This window comes from Cibotium barometz, chromosome 59, assembly GCF_041138505.1.
Source record: "Cibotium barometz isolate CiBa-2024 chromosome 59, ASM4113850v1, whole genome shotgun sequence".
Classification (NCBI taxonomy): domain Eukaryota; kingdom Viridiplantae; phylum Streptophyta; class Polypodiopsida; order Cyatheales; family Cibotiaceae; genus Cibotium; species Cibotium barometz.
In genome coordinates this window covers 9,229,853-9,238,619 of record NC_141104.1, presented here as the reverse complement: position 1 = coordinate 9,238,619, position 8,767 = coordinate 9,229,853, and positions in this window count along the sequence as shown.

The following is an 8,767-nucleotide window of genomic DNA, read 5'->3' as shown; positions in this document are numbered from 1 at the left end:
GACATGTACATTTGTATAATAAGTCAGCACCACTGTCAAAATACCAGACATGTACATTTGTATAATAGCCATGCATACATCCTTATGTGAAGGGTCATAACTGCATTGCACAATGAAAGTCCAACCATCATGTGCATAGTTTGCAGATTCTTTGTTTTTTGCATTGGATGTTGATGCATCAGCCACTACAGCCATACCTAAGTCTTTCTTTTTCTCCTTCTCCAGCCATTTCTTGCACTCATTAATGTAGTGCCAGGTTTCTTGCAATAGTTACATTTTTCCTTTTTCTTTGGCTTATCGCCTTCCTTGTCTATAGACTTGCCCAATGACTATGATTTCAGATTGTAGCTACCCTTAGGAAAGGATTTACCTTTACCTCTTTGTTTACTATGGCAGCAAAAGCCTAATCTCCTGTACGCATGGCAGATCTGTTTTGTCTAGATTTCTCTTCTTGCAAGAGCATAAAAACCAACTCCTCAAACTTCAAGGCATTTGGATTGCCTTTCATCATGAGTCTTATGGTAGAAGTAAAACCTTGATCTAAGTCCGGAAATGCATTCAAGATAGTAGGAGCTAATGAATTGTTAGGATATATTTTATCAACACTCAACTACTCCTTAAAATCCTTGATTTTTCTAAGAAAATTGTCCATGGAGTCTCCCTCATCCATATGCTCTGACTCTAATTTCTTTCTTATATAGGCAACACATGCTTCATGACATACATGGTACAATGACACAAGTGCATCCCAAGCATGTTTAGTAGTCCTACATGACCAAATGTGAGAAATAATACTCCTTTTAATTGAAAAAGCAAGCAACACATGTGTTTGCGCATTTCTTCCATCCCACTTTGTTTTTCTTGTGTAGGAGATATGTTATGATGTGGCAATGCACCATGTGAAACTAAGTCCGTGTCTGCAGCAGATGTGCCTTCTACATCATGTTCATGAGAAGAACTAGGAAGTTTCTCAATGTAATATTCCTCCCCAGCCCTCAAGATGCCTAGTTTCTTCCCGTGTAAATAATCCCCTTTTTAGAATAATAAAAGATCTTGTTTCTACCTGTTTTGGCCTAGAGAGAGAAAATATTCTAGAGAGAGATAACTCAGTTTTTAGATATCTTTGGATGGAAAAATATCCTTTCTTATTAAACTAAATTCTCCCAAAACAGAAGTTTAAAAAGAATTTCCTAAGGTGCATTAGAAATAAATTATAATCTGCTTAAAAGGCCTTAGCCTAAGGATCCAAATTTTTTGAAAATTTTGGATTAAGGTTTTGAGGGACCAATTAGATTAATTAAAATGTAGGGAGGAGATAAATTGAAGAAATAAAGAAAAACCCCCCAAAAATGAGAAAATACTCACATAAGATGAAGAGTGGACTAAGGACCAAGAAAAATAGTTAAAAAACTGATTTTTGACACCTCAAAATGGGGATTCCCCCTCATGAAGGAGACACCTTTTTTTTCTCATCATTGCTTTCCATTTTAAATCAATAAAATGAGATATTTCATCTCTCCTCTCTCCTAATTCAAGTCTAGTTCCAAAAAGTAAGCTGAACTAACCAAAAAATAGTTAAAAATTGACCAAACTGATCTGGAAAATTCTAGAATCAGTTTGCTTGTTCGAGGCTCACTTTTTCCTATAAACAGAAGCCTCCCCCTTTGTAAAAGCTTAATAGTGTTTATGCATTGTTACTCTACTCCTCCCCAGAGCCAAAAACATTGAATTCATTTGATAATTCACTTTTTTTTTACTAACTCCTCTACAAAGAATTGGTGGCCACTCTTGATCCAAACAAGAGTAGAACCCTCAATCCCTCAAGCCAAAGGAAAGCTCACAAAACTCCATGTAAGTTATTAATTCTACTTTTTTTTTATTCTAATCTATGGTTTTCTGAATTCTTTGCTTTTTAATGTGATTATGGATTATAAGCCTTGATGAAAAGGCTTCCCCCATTAAGAATTTCAGCCTTTCTTTATCCTAAAATGAGTAACAAATAAATTGAGTTAAACTTTTCCTATTGATTACTCTTTAGAAGTGAAAAATTGATTAGATTAGAGTGCTTTATTTCATCTTGGGATAAATTTTAAAGTAAATTTAGAATGTAAAAATTAAAAAATGGTCAGCCATACAAAGGAGGTTATGGCAAAATTTTCTTAAATTTTATGGAAATAAGTTTTATCTTTATGTTATTCAAAAAGAATAATCCCCACCGTTTGTGCATTCTAAAAGAAATTCTTTTTATTATAAAAGTGCCTTATATTCAAATTCTATGCATAGAAAGATGCATATTGGATATTTTTTATTATAGAAGTGTTATTTTCATTAGATTCAATTTCTATGCATAGAAAGATGCATATTGGATATTTTTATTATTATAAAAGTGTTATTTTCATTAGATTTAATTTCTATACATAGAAAGATGCATAATGGATATTTTTTTATTATAAAAGTGTTATTTTCATTAGATTCAATTTCTATGCATAGAAAGATGCATATTGGATATTTTTTTTATTATAAAAGTGTTATTTTCCTTAGATTCAATTTCTATGCATAGAAAGATGCATATTGGATATTTTTTTATTATAAAAGTGTTATTTTCCTTAGATTCAATTTCTATGCATAGAAAGATGCATACTAGATATTTTTTAATTATAAAAGTGTTATTTTCATTAGATTCAATTTCTATGCATACAAAGATGCATACTGGATATTTTTTTATTATAAAAGTGTTATTTCCTTAGATTCAATTTCTATGCATAGAAAGATGCATATTGGATATTTTTTATTATAAAAGTGTTATTTTTCTTAGATTCAAATTCTATGCATAGAAAGATGCATATTGGATATTTTTTATTATAAAAGTGTTATTTTCATTAGATTCAATTTCTATGCATAGAAAGATGCATATTGGTAATTTTTTTTATTATAAAAGTGTTATTTTCATTAGATTCAATTTCTATGCATAGAAAGATGCATATTGGAAATCTTTTTATTTTAAAAGTGTTATTCCTATTAAATTAATTTTATGCATGAATAGATGCATAAAGAATTTTTATATCAAAATTAGATTCTCTTTAATTCTATGTTTAATTTCCATGAATATTTGATAAATGAATAAGTAAATACTCTGAGAGAGAAAATTCTATTGTTTCATATTCACTCAGTTTGTAAAATTCTATCGTTTCATATTCACTCGGTTTGTAAAATTCTATCGTTTCATATTCACTCGGTTTGTAAAGAGAAAATTCAAGAAATCTATCGAAGTCAAAGTATTCAGATAAATGATTAATTTATTCCTCATCAGAATTCGTGATATAATATGGATAGAATGTATGTGATGGGATGGTTATGAGAATGTATGTGGTGGTATGAATGAACGAATGTGATAGATATGAATGAATGAGATGTGATGGGTGTAAATGGATGTGATGTAATTGAATGTGATGGACGAGAATTGATGTGGTGTCATGTGAATTGTGATGTGAATGATTATGATGTGATGAGAAAGGGAATACAGATGAAATAAATGAGGAATGATTTGGAACAATGTGGAAAGACGAGAGTTCGCTATAGAAACTGTATTTATGACCTGTTTTTTTAAAATGACTGTTTTATGTCAAGAATGCTGGGGAAGCATTTTGACCGTTTCCTAATCTGATAAAGTTACAACAGCTAACGGAGAGTCAATGGAGGACGTCTCGCGTAGCAAGGTCGGCCGAGGTCTTGACCAGCCGCGATCAACTAAGAAGCCAAAAATGTCAAAAATTGATGAAGTAGCAGTAAAAGGTTGAAATTGTGTGATAAATTCATACAAATTGTTATTCAGACTGAAATTCATAAATTGGTAATTGGGTCTTCAGATAGAAGTACTGCAATTATATGGAATCCCTGACTTTCTTGAGACCTAGACATGATGGTATTTACCTTATAATTTCAAAGATCGTGACTACCCGTATATACCAAGGGTATAACTGCAGCTCTTTACTGGCAGTATATATACGAGTAAATCTAAGATCCTGAAATTATAAGCAAAAATGCTATCCAGATGATGAATTCGAATGTGGTTGATATGATTTTAAAATTTTGGTTGAGAACTGATGAGTTGATTTAGATTCTGATTGAAAAATGATGATTCCTGAATTTTGGTTGAAATGTAATAAGCTGAACAAAACCACAATGAGGATGAATGGTACGAGTCCCTGTGATGATGTTCATAACTAGAATGACGATAATGGCTTCAACAAATCACTATGAGATTAGTGGATTGTGCTGACAAATTGCTACTGTTAACACTTGACCCAGTGGATCAAGTTAAGGGATGACAAATAAAAAAATCTGTATAATTGAAATTCCCATGGAGGACTGTTCAGATGGAAATTTTGGTCTAATGGACCATTATTGTGTTAAAGATATGAATGAGATGTTCTAGATGAATTGTTATCCGCCAATAATGAGTTCTATATGAATATCTTTATCCCATGATTCTATGAGGAACTGACCAATCTAAAGAACCCCAGAATCAGTTGAATCTAAAATCGGATTTGAATCATAAATAAAGGGACTTAACAAGAATTTTCGTATTGATAGGAGCATGGATCGAGGTCATCGTGGTAGAAATGATAACCCCCAACTCAACGAGGAAGAGCTCGACTTGGATGTTCGTAAAACTCTTCATAGATCGCAGCCTGGACCTTTCAAGGGTGAAGGGGAAAACTTGGGTGAGGCTGTGGAAAAGTAGATCGAAGCAATGGAAGAGTATTTCGATGTCACCGGGTACAATGAGAAGAGCAAAATGGCTCTTGCAAGATTGAAGATAGTAGAAACAGCCAGAGTGGCATGGAGAAACCACTGTGAGACAAATCGTCTGGATCGGAATACCTAGACATGGAATGATCTCAAAAATTACCTAAGCTGTCCTCCCAGCTTTTTGAAAACAAAGATGAACGAATTCTTAGAGTTAACCCAAGGGAGCAGAATTATTGAATTATATCACCAAGCGTTCGCTCTCCTCCTCAAATTCTCGCCACCCCACTGGATGAAGAGCAGCTGATGGCCAGGTTCATTCGGGGACTGAACAAACCTTTGAATATCCTGGTGAAGAATGCCAAGCCAGTTTCCATGGCTGTGCGGATGGCAAAGAATTTCACCAAGGCCTTTCATGACAAAGTCCCGCCGAAGCCAGCACCATCACCTTTCAAAAGGTTTTTAATTCTAGAAGGAGATTCCAACCTTCCACCGCCTAAAAGATATCAGGGTCAAGCCCAGGATATGGGAAGTTCCAGAATGGAAGAAATGTCCTTTTCCCGAAACTCAATCCCCTGGAATTCAACTTCAGAAGTTCCACCCTTGAACAAGGGAGTGAAATGCTATAACTGTCAAGGATTTGGACATCACAGTATGGATTGCCCAACACCTTTTGGATTAAGGTTTTCGGGGCAGGGAAATCAGGGATCAAGATTCCAGTCTTCAGCTCCTTCCTTCCAGAGTAACCAAGTTTCTTTCTGCCACAATCAAGAAAATCCTAGAGGTAGACCCTCTAACCAACCCGCAGTCTCAATCCAAAGTAATGCAAGACCTCCGGAATAGGGGAAGGCAAAGAGAGATATTTCCAAATCGACCGTCCACTTCCAAGGTAGTAACGCTGGAAGTAATTGAAGAAGAAGAAGAAGATGAAAGAGATCATACTCCACCTGCGAGATGAGGACATCTCGCGTTTTTCAAGTGGGAGAGAATGTAAGATTCCTCCCCAGCCCTCAAGATGTCCAGTTTCTTTCCTTGTAATCAATCCCCTTTTTAGAATAAGAAAAGATCTTGTTTCTACCTGTTTTGGTGCCCAAGAGCATTAGGAATTTTTTAGACCCAAAGAGGGCCTCTTGGATTAACTTTTGATTAGGAATGGACCAATAGGAAGAGGGATGGGTGCACATTTTTGACTTCTTTGACCCTAGGGGACCTAGGCTTTCGTTTGCTAATGGGGCCTAATCACTACTCTTGTCCCCCTACCTCTTGGGCCCAAACTTAGAGGTCCCCCCACCTAGAATCGTGCAGATTAAAAACCCAAAAAATTAAAAAAAATTAATTTTTTTCCAAAAGTGTGTTTTCCCTCTCAAACTTCCCCCCAACATACTCTAGGTTTGGAAAGCTCATTTTGAACCTCTTTCTTCCTCTTCTAAGCTCTCCATTGCTGCAGAAACTCCATACCTCTCAAGATCTCCCTCCTTGTCAAGCTCCCTCAGTCTCAAGCTCCCTCTCCCTCTTTCTTCCTTTTCTAAGCTCTCCATTGCTGCAGAAACTCCATCCCTCTCAAGCTCTCCCTCCTTCTCAAGCTCCCTCCCTCTCAATCTCCCTCCCTCTCTCTCTCTCTCTCTCTCTCAAGCTCCCTCCCTCTCCATTGCTGGAGAAACTCTATCCCTCTTTAGTCTACTCTAGGTTCAAGAAGCCTATTCTCAAACTCTAACCCTCTTTTAAGCTTTCCATTGCTACACTGAAAACCCTGAACTTTCTCTCCTCTCCACTCCTCTGTTGTAAAACAAGCTTTTCTTTTCCCTTCTTCTCTTTTCTTACCGCCATGGCCTCTTCCAGTAATGTGAGAAGACCTAGGGAGAAGGTGGAAGAGCTTGTGCTGCATAACACAAGAGATGAGAATGGAGTTTGGGCTCCAACAAGATTCACGGTTGGGGCTTAGGTCTACATGCAGCCAAGCTCTAAGGGACCACATCGAGTGCGTCAACTGGGGAATATGCTACATCATTGGAAGGGGCGGCTACAAGGCTTCAAGCATACTAAGAAGGAAGGACTGGTTGCCATAGTGCAACATGTGTATACCCTTGGAGACCTGTACATTCAAGGCCATTGACCAAGGTTTCCTTCAAATTGTCATTGTAACATAAACACAGCTTTAACAACATGCTAATATTGGATTTTTGTTTCAAATTTTCTTATGATTCTCCATTTTCTTATGTCTCTGTAGATATTTTCCCCTCTAATTATGTTGATGAGGAACAACCACTCCAAAGCCTCACTGGAGTTTTCTATGCTATGCATGCAGGCAATGTTTGTATCTCAAAGCCCAAGTGATCTTCTATAGAACAATATCTTTTTCTTTTCTCACTCATATTTTGTAGATAAAAAACCAGGTTTATTTGGCAAGCTAGAAGAGATCCCCAACCCCCCTCTTAACAATCCCGAATGGCCCAAACCTGATGCTTGGACCATCTTATGCTTAAAGTTTAAGATGGTAAGTGATATCAAGACATCACTCAAGTTTTCAAAGGAATCTAGGTCAGTAGGGCTAAATTGGTTTTGTCCTTTTTACATGTTTTTGTGCACATGTTCAATTCCATGCCAATGCACCAAACAAAAACAATGTATATTTGTAAGGAGAGGTACGATATGACCTCATTCAAGGATTACTAGGAGAGGGTTGGGAGGTTAATGAGGGGTCACATCAAGGTGATGTGTACAAGTGCAATGTAGTAGATTCTACAGTGTCTTTCAGGTTCTTGAAGGCATGCTCTATTTTGTACATGCATCTGCACTACCAAAGATGGATGCAAAAGCACGGGACATGGATCCCACTTCAAGCCTCAGAAGAAGAAATTATGCCTATTGAGGTAGCTGTGATGATGCAAAATGGATGGATTGAGCGAGTGGTAGCAAGCAAGCATTGGAGCCTAGCAGACCTGCATCAACACTTTAGCATCATGGGCTTTGACAATGTGGAAGAGTCAAGTTTCAAGTTGATGAGAAGAAAGGTATATCTGATTCCACTACATGTCTAGAATTAACCCTTACACTTTCTGTTATTGTGCCACTTTCTATATTTTTACAGATTGGGAAGCGTAAGGAGGGGACAACCATGGTCTCACAATCATGGCGAATGGGGGACCTTCAATTTTCAGCAGAGCAAGGTGCATAGCCCTACCAACACATAGTAGGCATGTGGAAGAGCTTGAAGATGAATTGAGTATATGGGAAAATAGCCTCTGTTTTGATGCACGTGAGGGGCAAGAGTTTCAGGATCGAGGTGAAGGCAATGACAAGCTTTCAAGTCAACAAGGAGATGGAGATCAACATGAAGTAAATGTCACAAGAGGGGAAAAAAATGAAGACATTATAACAATTTTAGATTAGATGACATGCTTGTAATTTTGTAGCAGGCTCTTTTTTAACCAATCTTTATTTAATTGAAATCTTAATATTCTTGCAAACTATAATTTTTTCGTCTAGCGGTCTAGTGTGAAAAGGCCAAACTTTAAATTTTAACTATAAATAGCCAAAGGTGCCTTCTTTCTCATTTTCACGCGATAGAAACTAAGCACGAGCTCACACTATCTCTTTGCATTCACATGGCTACCCACTTTGACAACTTCTGTGAGTTCCTCTCCACCACCCTGTGGGTGGGCAAGAGCGAGCTCTTTGTCATGTTCTCTCGTGAAGTCGACTTTGAAAAGTCGCTCGCCCTTGCGTCCCAACATTATGAGAAGCGATTGCATACATGGAGCAATACTTGGCTCCCCACTCCATCTCCTTTTCCCATTGCCCCAATGATCGATGGGTGCCTGTTGAGCTGCTTAAGTACATTCAACAATATCCCGCCCCTACATCCAGTGCCTTGAACGCTTCATTGACATCTACATCCCCGCAGGAGCTTACTATACCTTCAATAAGCAGGAGGTGAAGAGGTTGGGAGGAAGGGCAATTCAGGAACTAGGTTCCTCTCGTGGCTCACCACTTTTGCATTCCTCATCAGCGATGAGGA